This window comes from Adiantum capillus-veneris, chromosome 21, assembly GCF_014529385.1.
Source record: "Adiantum capillus-veneris isolate H3 chromosome 21, ASM1452938v2, whole genome shotgun sequence".
Lineage (NCBI taxonomy): Eukaryota > Viridiplantae > Streptophyta > Polypodiopsida > Polypodiales > Pteridaceae > Adiantum > Adiantum capillus-veneris.
Window position 1 is genome coordinate 86,823,080 of NC_140951.1, and position 15,459 is coordinate 86,838,538.

The following is a 15,459-nucleotide window of genomic DNA, read 5'->3' on the forward strand; positions in this document are numbered from 1 at the left end:
TCTCTGCTACCAACTTCACTCGGCTTGCACAATACACTGGCCTCATATAATGGCTGCCCTTCCCCTTTTGCATTAGCATGGCTCCAATGGCATCATCCCCTACTGATGGATTTACATAAAACACTTTCTCCCAATCAGGAGCCTGCATGGCTAACAACCCCCCTAACACCTCTTTCACCTCTTGAAACACTTCTTCAAACTTGTCATCCCATTGCAATGGATCATGCTTTGCCACTTTTTGTAATGGATAAAGAAGCTGCGAAGACAATGGAATAAACCGTGCCATGTACTTCACTTTGTGTATAAAGGTTGCCAATTGCTTCGTACTCGTAGGTGATGGAAGAAGAATAATAGACTTAACCTTGTCTGGATCAGCCTCAATACCATTTTCTGACACCATATGGCCCAATAACTTCACCCTTGGCTGTGCTAGATGACATTTCTTGGGATTTAGTTGTCCTCCACATTCATCATATCGAGCCAATACCATCTGCAACTTCTCATGGTGTTCAGCCCTACTGCTATAGACACAGAAGTCGTCCATAAAAGCTTTAACACAACTACCAATGAAAGGTTCCAATACCCAATTTTCTCTCTCTTGATAGAAAGATGGTCAATTTGACAACCCAAATGGCAATACTGTGTAGCAATAACAGCCCCATGGCGTAATAAAAGTTGTCTTTGTGCGGTCTTTAAGAGCAATCTTCAATTGAAAATAGCCTGAAAAACCATCACACACATTGTACCTCTCATAACCTACCACTGAATCCAAGATCTGATCAATGAATGGAAGAGGATATGGGTTCTTCTTAGTGGCTGCATTTAAGGGTTTAAAATCTACACAAATCCTCCACTTTCCATCCTTGTTTGGATTGACCACTACTGGACTCACCCATTCTGTGGTCTCCACTGGAACTATAAACCCTGCCTTCAATAACTTGTCCACCTCTTCTCGCAAGGCTTCCATTTGCTCCTGACCCATCCTTCTTAGCCTTTTCCGCACTGGCTTAGCACCTTCTTTCAGCTCTATATGCATCTCTTCGCCCTTGAACCCTCTGATCTCTTCATATGAAGTAATGAACAAATCAGGAAAACTAGCTAGCATGTGCAAATGTATCTCCTTCTCCATAGCTAAGAGGTCTCCACTGATCATTTGTGTCATCAATTCTTGCTTCTTTGACAATTCAACCTTCGTTTGCATCAGCCCTTCAATCACTTCATAAGGCCCTTCACTCTCATCTTCAACTTCATTCGCAAATGCAACTAAACCAGACTCCTGGATTCCTTTGTCCATCAAAAGAAATGCAACATCAGCATCCTCATCACTGCTGGTAGTGCTATCACTGTCCTCATCTGTCACCGTGGAATAGTCTTCATCACTAGACTCATCCTCATCTTCATAAAGCTCCTCTAATCGTTTCCTTGTGTCCATATTATAAAGCTTCTTGGTACCTGTCTTTCCATAGAGGCTAATCGTACCATGTCGCCAATCTTGAACAGCTCCCACTGCACGTAACCATGGTCTGCCCAGTATAATAGAATATGCTCCCAACCCTGCAGGCATCACATGAAAATCAACCACTGCCTTTGCATCATATGCCTCCACTTCTAAGCTTTTTACAACACCCAAACATTTTACTTTCTGATGGTTGGCCAATCTAATCCAAAAGCCTGACACCCCAGTCACTATGAGACCCATCTTCTCAACGCATGAGTGTGTTATGACACATATTTTGGCTCCGCCATCAACATAACCTTGTCCCAGATTTTTTCTTTTGTGCCACACATCTACTATTGGGCAAATGTCTGGTAGCTCATCCATTGCCAACACCTTCACTGAACCTCTCTCTGGCTCTTTCTCCATTGGGTTAACCATCCTCTTCCACTGTCGCTTTAGTTTAGGCACCATCTCTATAAGCTGCCCAAAAGTAGCATCTGCTTTCCTGCTTGTCAGATCCTCCTTCAAGTCATAGCTTAATTGCCCATCCCCTAGTGGAAAATCTGAAACATGAAACTTACAACGAGCCCTTCTTTTCCTCTTAGCTTTGACATCCTCGCCTTCATGACTCTTTCCCTTCTTCTTACTAGGACCTGGGGCACTTCTTCCTTCCTTGTCCTCTGTGGTCCTCTTCCCAATAGGCATCGCTAATGTATCCTCTAGCTTTGATGCCTTCTCCAAGGTGACTACACTTAGCACTTTTGTCTTTCCCTTTTCCTCCTGTGTTAAACAATTGGTTCCTTCATCTCCCTTAATTTCAATGCCATAATCATTTGACCTAGTTAGCACCTATCTTGGCAATGGATACATGTCTCCCCCCATCCTTGGTGGCTTATCACATTGCGGGCTGATGTGACCAACTCTCCACAATTGTAACAGGTGGGTGTCTGCCTCCAGAACCTACCATTGCTTTGTCCACCACCATTCCTGGGTCTTTCCTCACCTCCTGGCTGATTTGCAAACCTCCCTCGACCTCGATTATTTCCCACCTGACCTAGCATGTTTAGGCTGAGATTCTTCATTAAATCTACGACTTGTCTCATGTCTTGCCTTAACCCATCATCTTGCACTGCTGTGGTGACCACTGCTGGCATAACCTGAGTAGTAACAGGAACCACTGGTTCGTGATAAACCCCTGGCATGCGACCTTGCAAAGAGTCTATAGGCTAAAATTCAGACCTCATGGGCAAAGACTCCACCCCTAACTGGCTCATTTTCCTCAACTTCCACTCTTTGTTCCTTGCTACCTCTAGTGCATCTTCATATGTCCTAGGCTTCTTTAGCTCCACTCTCCAACGTATATTCTCCCAAAGACCAGCCAAGAACCTGCCCTTCTTCATCATGTCAGGCAGCGGTACCTGTGGTGCTAAGGCCTTGCACATTCGCTCCCATGCCAATGAAAACTTACGTATGTACGCATCTACTGGCTCACTTTCCTTTTGCACTAAAGCTTGTACTTCTTGCCACACTTTGTCAGGATCTTCTATCTTCACAAACTCCACTTCCAATCCATGCCGTAGATTGTCCCAAGTCAACCTTACGGGTGGATCAGCCACATGCAACTCTTCTTCAAATGCTTTAGACCAAACTCGTGCATCACTCTTAAAACAGATTTGGAGAAGACGTAACATCTGCGCCGGGTCATGAATCTGGTTACTAATGCAGGCAACCTCCATCTTTTCTAGAAAGTCTTCCACATCTTCATCACTTCTTCCATGAAACTCCGGATAAGAGAAAGCCATGGCTACCCAAGTTTCAATGCTTTGAGAACCCCTTCGAACACACGTGCAAGAACCCAAAAATTTTGACTGACTCAATTTCCAAAAACTTCAATGGAGCTCAACTTTAGTTAAGGACAAACACATGCACATCAAATGAGTTTTCATAGTTAATCATCGGAATTACAACAGGCAAAGGACATTCCAGTATCTCTCTCAATCTTCTTAGCCCGAACATAAAGACTATGCGCTGCTGGAAAAAAATCTTCCTGGACACATGAACATTTATCTGGATTCTTTGAGTTAAATGAAAAGGAGTGAATTGAGGTCCATTTTGATCATCCATTAAAGCCAACCATGCAGCTCCCAAGAAGGCACACCTGACTTATCCTCTGATTTTGCCAAAATTTCAACAGCATAACAGCATAAATGCTCAAAAGACCAAAAAACCAGCCATCATAACTTGAAAAATTTTGACAGAGTTTCCCTAGAAGTAGAGCAGTAGGAACCCAAAATATAGACTGTATATGTATGCATAAACTGTCAACAATAGAACCCGAGCATCAAATATGACTCACTAGTACATAGCCTATGGCGAGGTCACGAAAAGGGTGCTCCAGCTACCTGTATCACCGAAAGGATCTCCACGTTTGAGAATCCCCCATCTCAATAAAACCTCACGATATCGACCCTCACACGAAGGCTAATGCAAATCGCGTATAGTCAAGTCTCAAAAATGACTATCTTCCAGATCAAGTCTCAAAAATGGCTAGGACTGCCAAATAAAACCAAATATGGATCCACAAAGGCGTACAATGGCAGTTTCCACAAGTAATGTACAGTACCAACAGACAATGCGCTCAAACAAGCGCCAACTGATGCATACCCACGGCAACTGCAAGTAACTCCCACTTGCCAATGTATCACTGAACTCCAGCTACCTGTACCTGTGTGAATCACGTGTACCTGTATCTGTCCCTATAACCTGTAACCTATAACCTGTAATCTGTAATCCCGAATCTCGAAGCATGAAGCTCGAAGCAGAAGGTACTGGAAGAAGGTCCTCCGTGGGGGCACCAAAAGAATGTGAGCGGTATGGAAACACACAAAACGCCTCTATAATGACCTGACACACACTCTTGGAAGGATATACACACACACTATGGGGCACCACTCGGCTTACACCGACGGAGTGAGAGGAGAGAGACTAACCACTTACCCACTCCACACAGAGACACACACACCCAAAAAAATCAGCTCAAAAGAGGATAACTTCTGATATTTAGATACAAATGAGCTTAGGCCAACACCAATGGGGCAAATAGCTCACACAATATGGGTAAAACATGTCAGATACAATCACAAACTAGAGCAAAAGCTTCGCTCATAGAAGAAACTTACACAGCCAAAACAACAAAAAAAGAGTGAGGAATTTGGCAAAATGGAAAGCGCCATCGCGTCCAGAACGGCCCAAAACCCTAGTCTGCAATGTCAAAGTGCTCAAATCCGACCTCGGATGAGCAGTTTACGACCAAAACAAGCTCCAAAAACCCCAAAAACACACCTGCGGCTGTTCCTCCTCTTCTCTCCATGTTTTTCCTGGTATTCTCTCAGTTTTTTCATTTCCCACACTTAGCTTTATTATTTGGGCACCCTTGGCCTTTTAGATGACCTCAAACGGACCCCGAACAGGCCAAAAATTGACCTCGCAGTGTATAGTTGTCACCTTTTTCCATCATCCGCACACCTGGCACTCAGCTTTTTTCCAATAATGCATCTCACCACCACGTGAAGTGGCCCAAGAAAAATGTCCTCATGATGACCTTTCTGCATAATTATCACAAGGAAACACCCACGTTGTGTCCGTACTCATCCACGTGCAAGTATTGACCCCATTCGACCTCCTGACGCCAATAGATGCCATCTGACGCACCTTCTTACCTCATGTCGTCGGCCCGCGGATAGCTTCCTCGAGAAGTTTTACGCGCTACCAACTCCTCCTTATTGTAAAAAAAACACACTAGTACTGGTAATAGTGAAAATCGTTGCACTATGTACACCCTGTCCTACTTGTACACACGTGGGCCCCACGTAACCACCTGGCTATGGAAAATGGGTAATCCTTTATTCGATGCACCATGCATGTGTATGTACATATGCGCAATCCCTTGCTCCAAAAAACTCCTGACAACGTATAGGGGTGCTTCCGAGGGGGAGTACCATATGACGTCGTGAGTTAATTGAGCCGTTTATGTATGATTTATGGTTTGTGTTGGTGAGTTAATTTCAGCTATTAGATGGCCATAAAATTATGTGAGAGTATATGGTTAGACATCCCGAACCACATAGGCAGATAATTAAAGTGGCTTTCTTTTTGTGTTACCGTTTGTTGTGTAAGTATCATATGGGTAAAGTGATGTGAAGAGTGGTCTTCTATATTATGGAGTTGATCGTCATTCATTGGTTTGAGGTCAAATACTTTTATTTACATGTTGTGCATGCTCCCGAAAATGGCATAAAATTGTTTTTTGCATATGTGTGAAGTTATGGTTTATGGTTGACCTAAAGGTCGGAGCTGTTTTGCATCATGGTTATGGTGATGGAATGTTATTATGTATGGAAACTTGTGGATTGATGTGGATACCTCATATGAATGGTTATGATTGCTTTCCATCTTTCTAGGTCAAAACTAGCTCTATGTGCTAGGGAGGTGAAGTGCAGACGTGATGCATCAACTTTGCATGGTTGAATGTTGTCAAAATTGGATTTTTATATCATGATTAGTTTTTGGTCGGACTTCTTTTATGCATGAAAGAATCATGTCTTAAGAGTCATATGTGTGTGGACTCTGATTGATTGCAGAGGATATCAAACTCCAAGTGTGGGAGTTGGTTCAGTGTGATTATGATTTATGGTTAAGGGCTAAGATTCCCTCATGGATTATGGTTATGATTTTTATGATGAAAGTCGGTGTGGCTCATGGTTTTTTTTTCTGGATATGGTTATACTGCCGAAATGCTGCCAAATTTCTTGCAGCCATGTTATGATCTAAAGTGGTTATGCACGATTGGTCGTGTCTCACCCAAGTTGGGTGGAGTGCTCACCCGTATGATGTGATTGGATTATGGTTTATGGTTTTGGGATTGGATCGTGAAGTGATCTAGATGGTTCATGGTAGATGTGTAAGGGTAGAGACCCTGTACAATTTAACTGTAACGGTAGATGGTTCATGGTAGATGTGTAAGGGTAGAGACCCTGTACAATTTAACTGCTTTTGGTCGTGTCTCACCCAAGTTGGGTGGAGTGCTCACCCGTATGATGTGATTGGATTATGGTTAATAGTTTTGGGATTGGATCATGAAGTGATCTAGATGGTTCATGGTAGATGTGCAAGGTAGAGACCCTGTACAATCTAACTGCTTTGAAAAGATTGTTTGTGCATATGAAAAGTGCTATTGTGAGTGGACTCGTGTGTTATGTTTTTCATGGTAGCATCACTATAAGACTAGCATCACCTACATCACTTTGCCTTAGACTAAAGGGTCATTGACCTGGGGCTTTGCTGGATCAGAGGTGTTGCGTAGGTCTTCTTCTTTTTGTTAGGCTAGTCTACACGGTTACTGCGTCGGGGATTGAATGACCTACACAGCTAATGCGTCAAGGATTTTTCCTTGGCTTTACCTAAACACCCGGTGCTGGGCATCGAAAAGGCGTGGCACCTAAGTGGTATGGTTGGTGTTGATACCCTACCACCTACTGGTACTTGGGATCCTTCCAGAGCTCAGATTCATGGAGGGAGGCAAAGCGGCCTCAGCTTATATCTGGCTAAGGTAGGTTGGAGGTGTCTTGGCTCGCTCTCGGCAAAAATTCTCTCTGTCCGTAGTAGAGCGAATGTGGATGGGTGGAGATGGATTCGATCAAAAGAGGCTTGGCATGAAAAAGAGGAAAAAAAGAGAGAAGGGGTTTCAAGAGAGTGAAAATATGCTTAAAGATTAGGCTAAGGGTTGTGAAGAAGAGGGAGGACTCCAAGAGAAATTGGAGGTAGACAAAGAAAAGGGAGAAGAAATGGTGTTTTTTTAAAAATACTTTAAGTTGCAAACTTCTTTCTAATTGGAAAAAAAGGGAGAAGGGATTTCAGGCGAGTGAAGATATGATTAGGTTAGGCTAAGGGTTGTGGAAGGAGAGGGAGGATTTTAAGAGGAATTCGGGATAGAAAAAGAAAAGGGAAAAGAAAGGGGTGTGTTTTTGAAAAAGATTTTAAGTTGCAAGCTTCTTTCTAGGTTAGAATAGGCTCCAAGGATTGAGAAAGGTGAGGGTGGGGGAGAAGGAGGAATATAATTGAGTCCAAGGACCAAAAGACTTTGTTTGTTGGAAGAGAGGGAGCGATTAGAGAGGTTATGGAAAGAGAGGTTGGTAACGTTGTATTGTTCAAGAGAAAAAGTGGTACGTTGCTTAGGGTCAAGATCTGAAAGAGGTGAGGATTTGTGAGGGGGAGCCAATGTTTACAACCTTTTTTACCCGAGTAGGAGAGGTGGGTGATAAAACGTAAGGCACATGGAGGAGGGGTCCAAATATGAGTGGAAAATGGGGTTTGAGAGAAGATCAAATGGACCCATGTGGTAGAGTGCTCTATCCCTACTTCAACCTCCTCCATTGCAAGTTTTTTTATACTCTAGTTAAACTATGTTTGGGATATAGAGGTTTGGGTTGTGACAAGTGGGTGGTTGTTAGTGTAAGAGTGCTAAGAGGATAGTTAGGGGCTTTGAGTAGAGAGGGTAAGTGGGAGCAACGGTTCGCACACTTGCTAATTGTGTTTTCCGCTTTGTGCAAGCTTTATGTGAAGCGATCACCTCAAAATAAAAGATGGGAGCAACGGTTCGCACACTTGCTAATTGTGTTTTCCGCTTGGTGCAAGCTTTATGTGAAGCGATCACCTCAAAATAAAAGATGGCAAGCCGTTCTTGAAGTTCGTTTGCTTTTTTTATGTTAAAAACACAAATGGATTTTAGAAACTCTTTTCCATCTTGCTGTTTGTGCTAATAAGAATGTATATGGCTTGCCCAAACTATCGATAGGCAAGTGGACAAGCTCTATACAAAGCGAAAAGCACATATGGCAAGTGTGCAAGCCGTTTTTGAAGTCTATTTAAAAACATAGATGGACTTCAAAAAATAGCTTGTACACATGCCATGCATGCTTGGCTATCTCGATAACGAGTAAAACTTGAAAGGGATTGAAAGCTAGCTCTATAAAATCATTTCCTTGAGCTTGCTACTGACTGGCTCTTGTGTCCAATTGCTTTGGATATTTTGTGGATTGCTGTGGATATTGTATGAACACCATGCTGGATCTCACACAGAACAATTCACTCGTATTAATTTTGTGCAAAATGTACTTGACACCATAATCTACCATGCTTTGGATTTTTTGAAGGACTGCTTGTTGGAGCTCACAATAATTATAGTTCAAAGGACAATTGGCTTTAAACAAAGGACAATGATTACCACAAAAACAACTCAGTCTTTGAATCATTTTTGTACATCATGGTGAGAATGATGTATCATTCTAATGTTTTGTACATAAGATAGTCAAAAAAAACTTATTTTGAAGTGAAAGAGGCCAGGCTCAACAGTGATGGACAGCAGCTCAACCAAAAAGATCCTAAGTAAAGGTAGAGTCCTCACATGCATCCATATAACCAAAAAGATCCTAAGTAAAGATAGAGTCCTCACATGCATCCATATAAACAAGACAGCGGATTTGTTAGCCTTGAATATGCATTACATGTGTCAACAAACCTATCAGTTGTTATCCATGTCCTGCTTAAAACCTTTTTAACTTATACCTACCATCCATGTAGTGTTAAATATCAACAAGTATCCATTCTGAGAATAGTAAGTCACATATGAAAGTGACATGTGTGTGTGTGTGTGTGTGTGTGTGTGTGTGTGTGTGTGTGTGTGTGTGTGTGTGTGTGTGTGTGTGTGTACCCACCCTAACCCAGGCACCATACTCAATGAGCCGGCAATATGCCCATTGAGCATAAGCCTACTGCCTCATCAAGTTGATGAGAATTGAATAGTCAATTTTGAAGCCAAAGAGCTGTATCATAACAATTTGTTAGCCAGTAGAGAATAATATGGATGTCGTTCATAGTCAGTCATAGAAGTTTTCCATGCTTTAACTAGTTTCTATGGATAGTTCTCAAATGACCGTCCATCTAAGAGTAGTTTGTTTATAGGTAAAATGTTCCTTAAATCATAAGAATCAAAATAATTACACAAGGGTAAGTAATTTTGGATTAACCTGCAACCTAAAACAAGCAGAGTCAAGGACTACAATAGCTGTGAGCAGGAATCTGATCTATAGTCAAGAAAAGACCACCGATGTAATGGAATTGGCCTATTTAACTTGAGACTAACGTAAATTATAAGAGTACTTTTGAGAAATTACTTTGTGAGCATAGCGGGTGAACATAATTGAAGATAGCAACCTAATCATAACAATTATTTAACTTGGCATGAACAATACTTTTGCAAGAGAGAGAATTTAGAGAACATGACAACAGTTGAGGACCGGATTTATGTGGAGCCAGTCCCCCCTCCAATAGGCATTTGTATTATGATTTCTCCCATGAAGAGAGACTTTTTACAATACAATCTTTGTGTTCTTTGTGACATATGTGATGCAATGAAGATGGAAAGCTTCATGCATCACAAGCATAACATAAACTTTGAAGAAAACTTTAACTATCCCAAGCCTCAGTCCCAAGACCTCAAACACCTTCGAAGGTGGAGAGAGCCAGTAGGGAATGAGGGTAGGGAAGAGGAAGAAGAAACATTTCATAGGAGAAAGAATTAGTTCATCACTTATCATAACTCTTCTTGCTAGAATACATAATAGCATAGTAATGAAGATAGAGAAGATGGCAAGCTTAAGCTTTCCATGTGCCCTTGCTGCCTCTTAAGGCTTAGGGATACCTTGTGTGTGTGTGTGTGTGTGTGTGTGTGTGTGTGTGTGTGTGTGTGTGTGTGTGTGTGTGTGTGTGTGTGTGTGTGTGTGTTATCTCACTAGCCCCTACAATATGGGCTCGCCCCCTCTTATGTAGGGCTCCTTTTGACTTAGGTGCTCAAGTACCTTACTCATCAAGCATGACAAAGCACATATAGCTTGGGGTGTTCCCACAAGCATATCAAGCAAGCACAACAGAGCACCACAAGCACCTTAGTCATCCAGCAGGACAAGCACCTTAATCATTCAGCGGGACAAGCACCTTAATCAAGCACGACAAGTACCTCAAGCATGACAAGCATCTCAAGCAGGACAAGCACCTCGAGCTTGGGTCGGGTTCCCACCTCAAGCTCAGCCCTAGTTTATCTAAGGTCAAAGGACTTTTACACACATTGTTGGAGGTCTTCAATGAAGCTAACCCTAAAGTCTTATGCTCCATTGATTATCCTTGCTCTTTGATAGACCATCTCTCATTTGGGCTTCTTTACCATTGGCCCCGTGTTGAGATAGATCTATAAGCACATATCAATATCTTAACCCTTGTTCCCATTTATTCTCCCACATGAAGTGATTAGTTTAATATGGGAAAATCATTTGGGTTGGTTAGATATTAGTTTTTAAGACAACCTAAACATGTCAACCTAACAACAAGGAATTATAGACACTGGGTCCATCAAAGCCTTTAGACAATAATCTCCAAAGCCAAAGTCCTCATGTCCCAGCTTTATAGGAGAACCTTGTGTTTAGGACATGTGTGTTTCTGTTTTTAGATTTATACTTATACACAAAAGAACATAACAGTTCAAAAGATAGTTGGCTTCAAATAAAGGACAATAATTAGCACAAAAACAACTCATTCTTTGATTCATTTTTGTACATCATAGTGAGAATGAGGTATCATTCTAGTATTTTATACATAAGATAGTCAAGAAAAACTTAGCCTGAAGAAGTGAAAGAGGCTAGGCTTGACAGTGATGGACAACAACATAGCCAAAGAAATCCTAAGTAAAGATAGAGTCCTCACCTGCATCCATATAAACAAGACAACGGATTTGTTAGCTTTGAATACGTGTTACAGATGTCAACAAACCTATCAAATGTTATCCATGTTCTACTTAAAACCTTTTTAACTTATACTTACCATTCCATGAAGTTGTGGCAAGAAGTAATGCCATGTTGCAAATCACCTCCAAGACTGTGATGTCCAAGGGGTACCTTGATGATTGACATAGTGCTACAATTTATACTTTGATTGGCTTCGCAACATATGTAGCTATCATAGAATTATGCTAAATTAAGTAAGCAAATAGTCTTTCAAGCTCTACTATGTAGTACAACTCAAGCTTGTGTATACTCAAGGATCTCTTGGTTTGCATCCATCACTCTTCTTTTCCTTTTATCCTCATATGTCCTCAATCTGTTGAAGAGTAGAGTGACCTATTATTAGATACAACAATTTTTGTTTTGCATAGAGACAATATTGTAAGAGTGTGTGAGTGTGTGTGTGTGTGTGTGTGTGTGTGTGTGTGTGTTTGTGTGTGTGTGTGTGTATGTGTGTACATGTGAGAAGGAGAGAGAATGATAAAAGACAACAAAACTGCAATCCGTTTACTCCTCTTTTAGCAATACCCTTTTCTTTAAAAATCAATGCGTAGGAGGGATTTGTGTGTGTGTGTGTGTGTGTGTGTGTGTGTGCAAAACTTCTTTTGTTTGGTGTGCATGAGAACTAGAGGGAGAAGTTTTTAGAGGATAGGGAAAGTAGTTTGCCATCTTTTGTCTTTGTTTTAAAAGAAAAAGTATAGGTGATGGTCTTTCAGCCACTACATTTCAAAACAAATGAAAGATATTCAAAAAAGTATTTGGATATCTTTTTAATACCCTTCCAATTTGTGTAGAAAGAAAATGAGAGCTTTCTCAAGGCCTTGAACGGCTGCACTTATATGACTTTCTATTTTGTGCATCTAGTGAAAAGGTAGTTTTAATGAGCCTTCAAAACTAAGGCCACCATTCAAATTTGAGGGTTGGGTGAGAGTCACGTCCAAAAAAAATTCTAAGCAAATAATAATAAGATACCCACAAAAAAATGGGGGCGGGGGGGGGGGGGGGGGGGGGGGGGGGGGGGGTCTTCTTACTTTGAGCGTGAGTGTGTGTGTATATTTGTTTTTTGGTTTTTTTGGGGGAGCTTTGTAAAACATCAAAACCTTGTGTGTGTGTGTGTGTGTGTGTGTGTGTGTGTGTGTGTGTGTGCGGCGCGCGCAAATCATACTCTTACCATTTTTGTGAATCAAATAAATTGATATAAATTTAAAATTTATTGATACAATTTCATGTAATAATAGTAAAAAATAGTGGTGATGGTCAGGTGATGGTCTAACTCACTCTCTATAGAACATGGGTATGTGTGCATGTACGTGATGCATTTTTGTACATGAGGTCTTTTTCAGTTTATTGTGTGTGTGTGTGTGTGTGTGTGTGTGTGTGTGTGTGTAAAGTGGATATGAATAGGTTATACTACATGTTTCTTGAGTGAATTCTTACTAACTAGAGCCTCTCATTTCATGTGCTCTCTATACTTGCTTTACATGAGGAGTTGGAGTTCTACCAAACATCAAGTCAACTTATCCAAGCAAGCTCAAAACCGAGCAAAGTTATTGAGTTTCTCGAGTATATGTATACTTCTTTTTTAGAGAGACATATGAGAGAGAGAGAGAGAGAGAGAGAGAGAGAGAGCTTTCTCTAAACCCAAACAATAAAAGTGAGCACCATTGCTCCCCAATCATGGTTATAAAAATCTAGTCGTCCTTATACATGTCACCATTGCTAGCAAAAATATATTTTTTGGAAACTTAAATATACATCAATTGAACAACTTAGTTCACAAAGATGGAAGCTGCGGCTCCTTTTCATTTTGGATCATTGTTCGGGAAAATCTAGTAGATGTCAAGAATGCCATAGTTTGTTTGTGGCAAATTTCAATCTCTTTTGAGCTTGTGTCTGCTCAAGACAAGATGGTAAGGAAATCTTGCTAGTTGAATGAGGGAAAGGGTTGCATCGTATTGACGACGCATTGTTTTGCAAATGATAGAGATTTGCCAAGCCAAGAGCTCCCATGTATGTCCACTAGGAAGAGTGCTAATAAGTGACAGAAGATGCTTAGATCTCTCTCTCTCTCTCTCTCTCTCTCTCTCTCTCTCTCTCTCTCTCTCTCTCTCTCTCTCTCTATCTATCTTTTTTTTTTTAAGGAGAAACAATATCACTATCCTCGGGACAGTAAGCAATCTATTTTCAGTAGATACAAAACGTCTTTACAACAAAATGTTGAGCCTAGAGAATCTCCAAGAAAAAATATTTGCACTTTGAGGGACCAAAGTTGACTAGATCTACTTTGATCTCTGCCTTATCTTTCTTCTCTTTCTCTTCACCTTGCGCATTCTCCCACTTAAGTCGTATTCCTCATGAAAACCAAGCCAATGCGTGAGCACAACCAAACTACTTTGCAAGATCCTCTCTCTCTCTCTCTCTCTCTCTCTCTCTCTCTCTCTCTCTCTCTCTCTCACACACACACACACACACACACACACATATACACACACACACACAAAATCTATGAAAGATTCCACGTCTCTTTCAGTTTTCAGAGTTCTCTAAGCCATTTCACGTGAAGACTGGGTGGCAACCAATTGCGAACTTTTTTAGTTTCCATGAGATTTTTTTTATAAAAAGGACATAATTGGTTGGCAACCAGTTGGGATGTTACTGGTTTTCAACCAATTGCGACCCTACTCCTAGGCGCAAAGGTGGAGCATGCTAGGAACCGTAGACCACGACAAGAAAATCGACACTCGTGATGTACTTTTTCAAGCTCTCACAAACTTTTTAACCACTCAACTACTTGGAGCTCTCACGGGAACGTAACATGGCTAGTTGCCGCTTGTGCACAAATGCACAACCATTGAAGCCAATGTTCAGGAAAAGTGTGCCTCAGCTTAGAGCTGAGTTCCGCTAGAACTTTATAACTTTAGTAAAATCAATCTCTAAAAAGTAGCCTTGTTAGTTCGTAGCTGAAGGGGAAAATGAGACGAAACAATCTTAATTCTAGAATGAGCGGAAACCATTTCCCTATAAGGAAACGCAAATGCAGGCGAAAAAAGCAGATCTCTGCCTCATGTTCCCTTCATTGTGCTAAAATCAAGGTTAGGTGCAAGACCACGAATTAACAAAATTTACTTAATTTTATTAATCCCACTAACATACACTAAGATTAGGCTCTTAGCAATGAGCCGATTGAAAACTCAAAACAACCAATTGAAGGGAGGGAAAGAAGGATAAAATCCGCTTTGAAAATTTAAGAAAATAGAGTTTAATTGTAAAAAATGCCATTATTTTGAAATAAATCCTCTTTGGATCTTTCCTAGATGTTTGTGAAATTGATTTGTGGGAAAATTACCAAAATACCCCTCTAATTTGTGGAAATTCCCAAATACCCCTCAAATTCCAAAAATACCCCCAATATTTTGCCATAAATTCCCAAAATGCCCTTCAAATTTTCTAAAATTCCCGAAATACCCCTAGTTGTGAAAGTAAATTTCTCCAAAAATTTTTAAAAAATTAGCTTTTCATAAGATGATTGATTGTCTATCGTACAAGATGCTAAAACTAGAATTTGAGTTGGTCATGTAGGCTTTCTAGATGAATTGTTTCATTATTTTTAGATGTAATTGTGAGGTAATTTGTGACAAATTACATGCTAAGCGCTCAAAAACGGATCTCAGTTGTAAAAAAGAAATCAAGATTAGAAAATGTTGAACAAAAAGGGGTATTTTGGTAATTTTCCCTTGATTTTTCTCGAACATTGTCTGAAGCATGTGAACTAGTGATAGAGAGAGAGAGAGAGAGAGAGAGAGAGAGAGAGAGAGAGAGAGAGAGAGAGAGAGAGAGAGAGAGAGAGAGAGAGAGAGAGAGAGAGGCCGACTAGCCTCTGAGACTTTAGAGTGCGTGATAGAGAGAAGCGGTGTGAGTGAGCAAGAGACACAATATTGAAAATTCACTGAACTCGGTCATTAAGAGTGAGTGACATATAGAGGCGCTCGGTCTGAGAGGAGAGAGGGAGCGTAATTGGCTAGACTGGTTGAGAGCATGCACACCCCTTTCATGCAGAGCTCACTACCTACTTTTGTGGAACATTAGAAGGAGGTGGAGATGAAGGGATTGTTGAACAAGAGCATCGGCGTA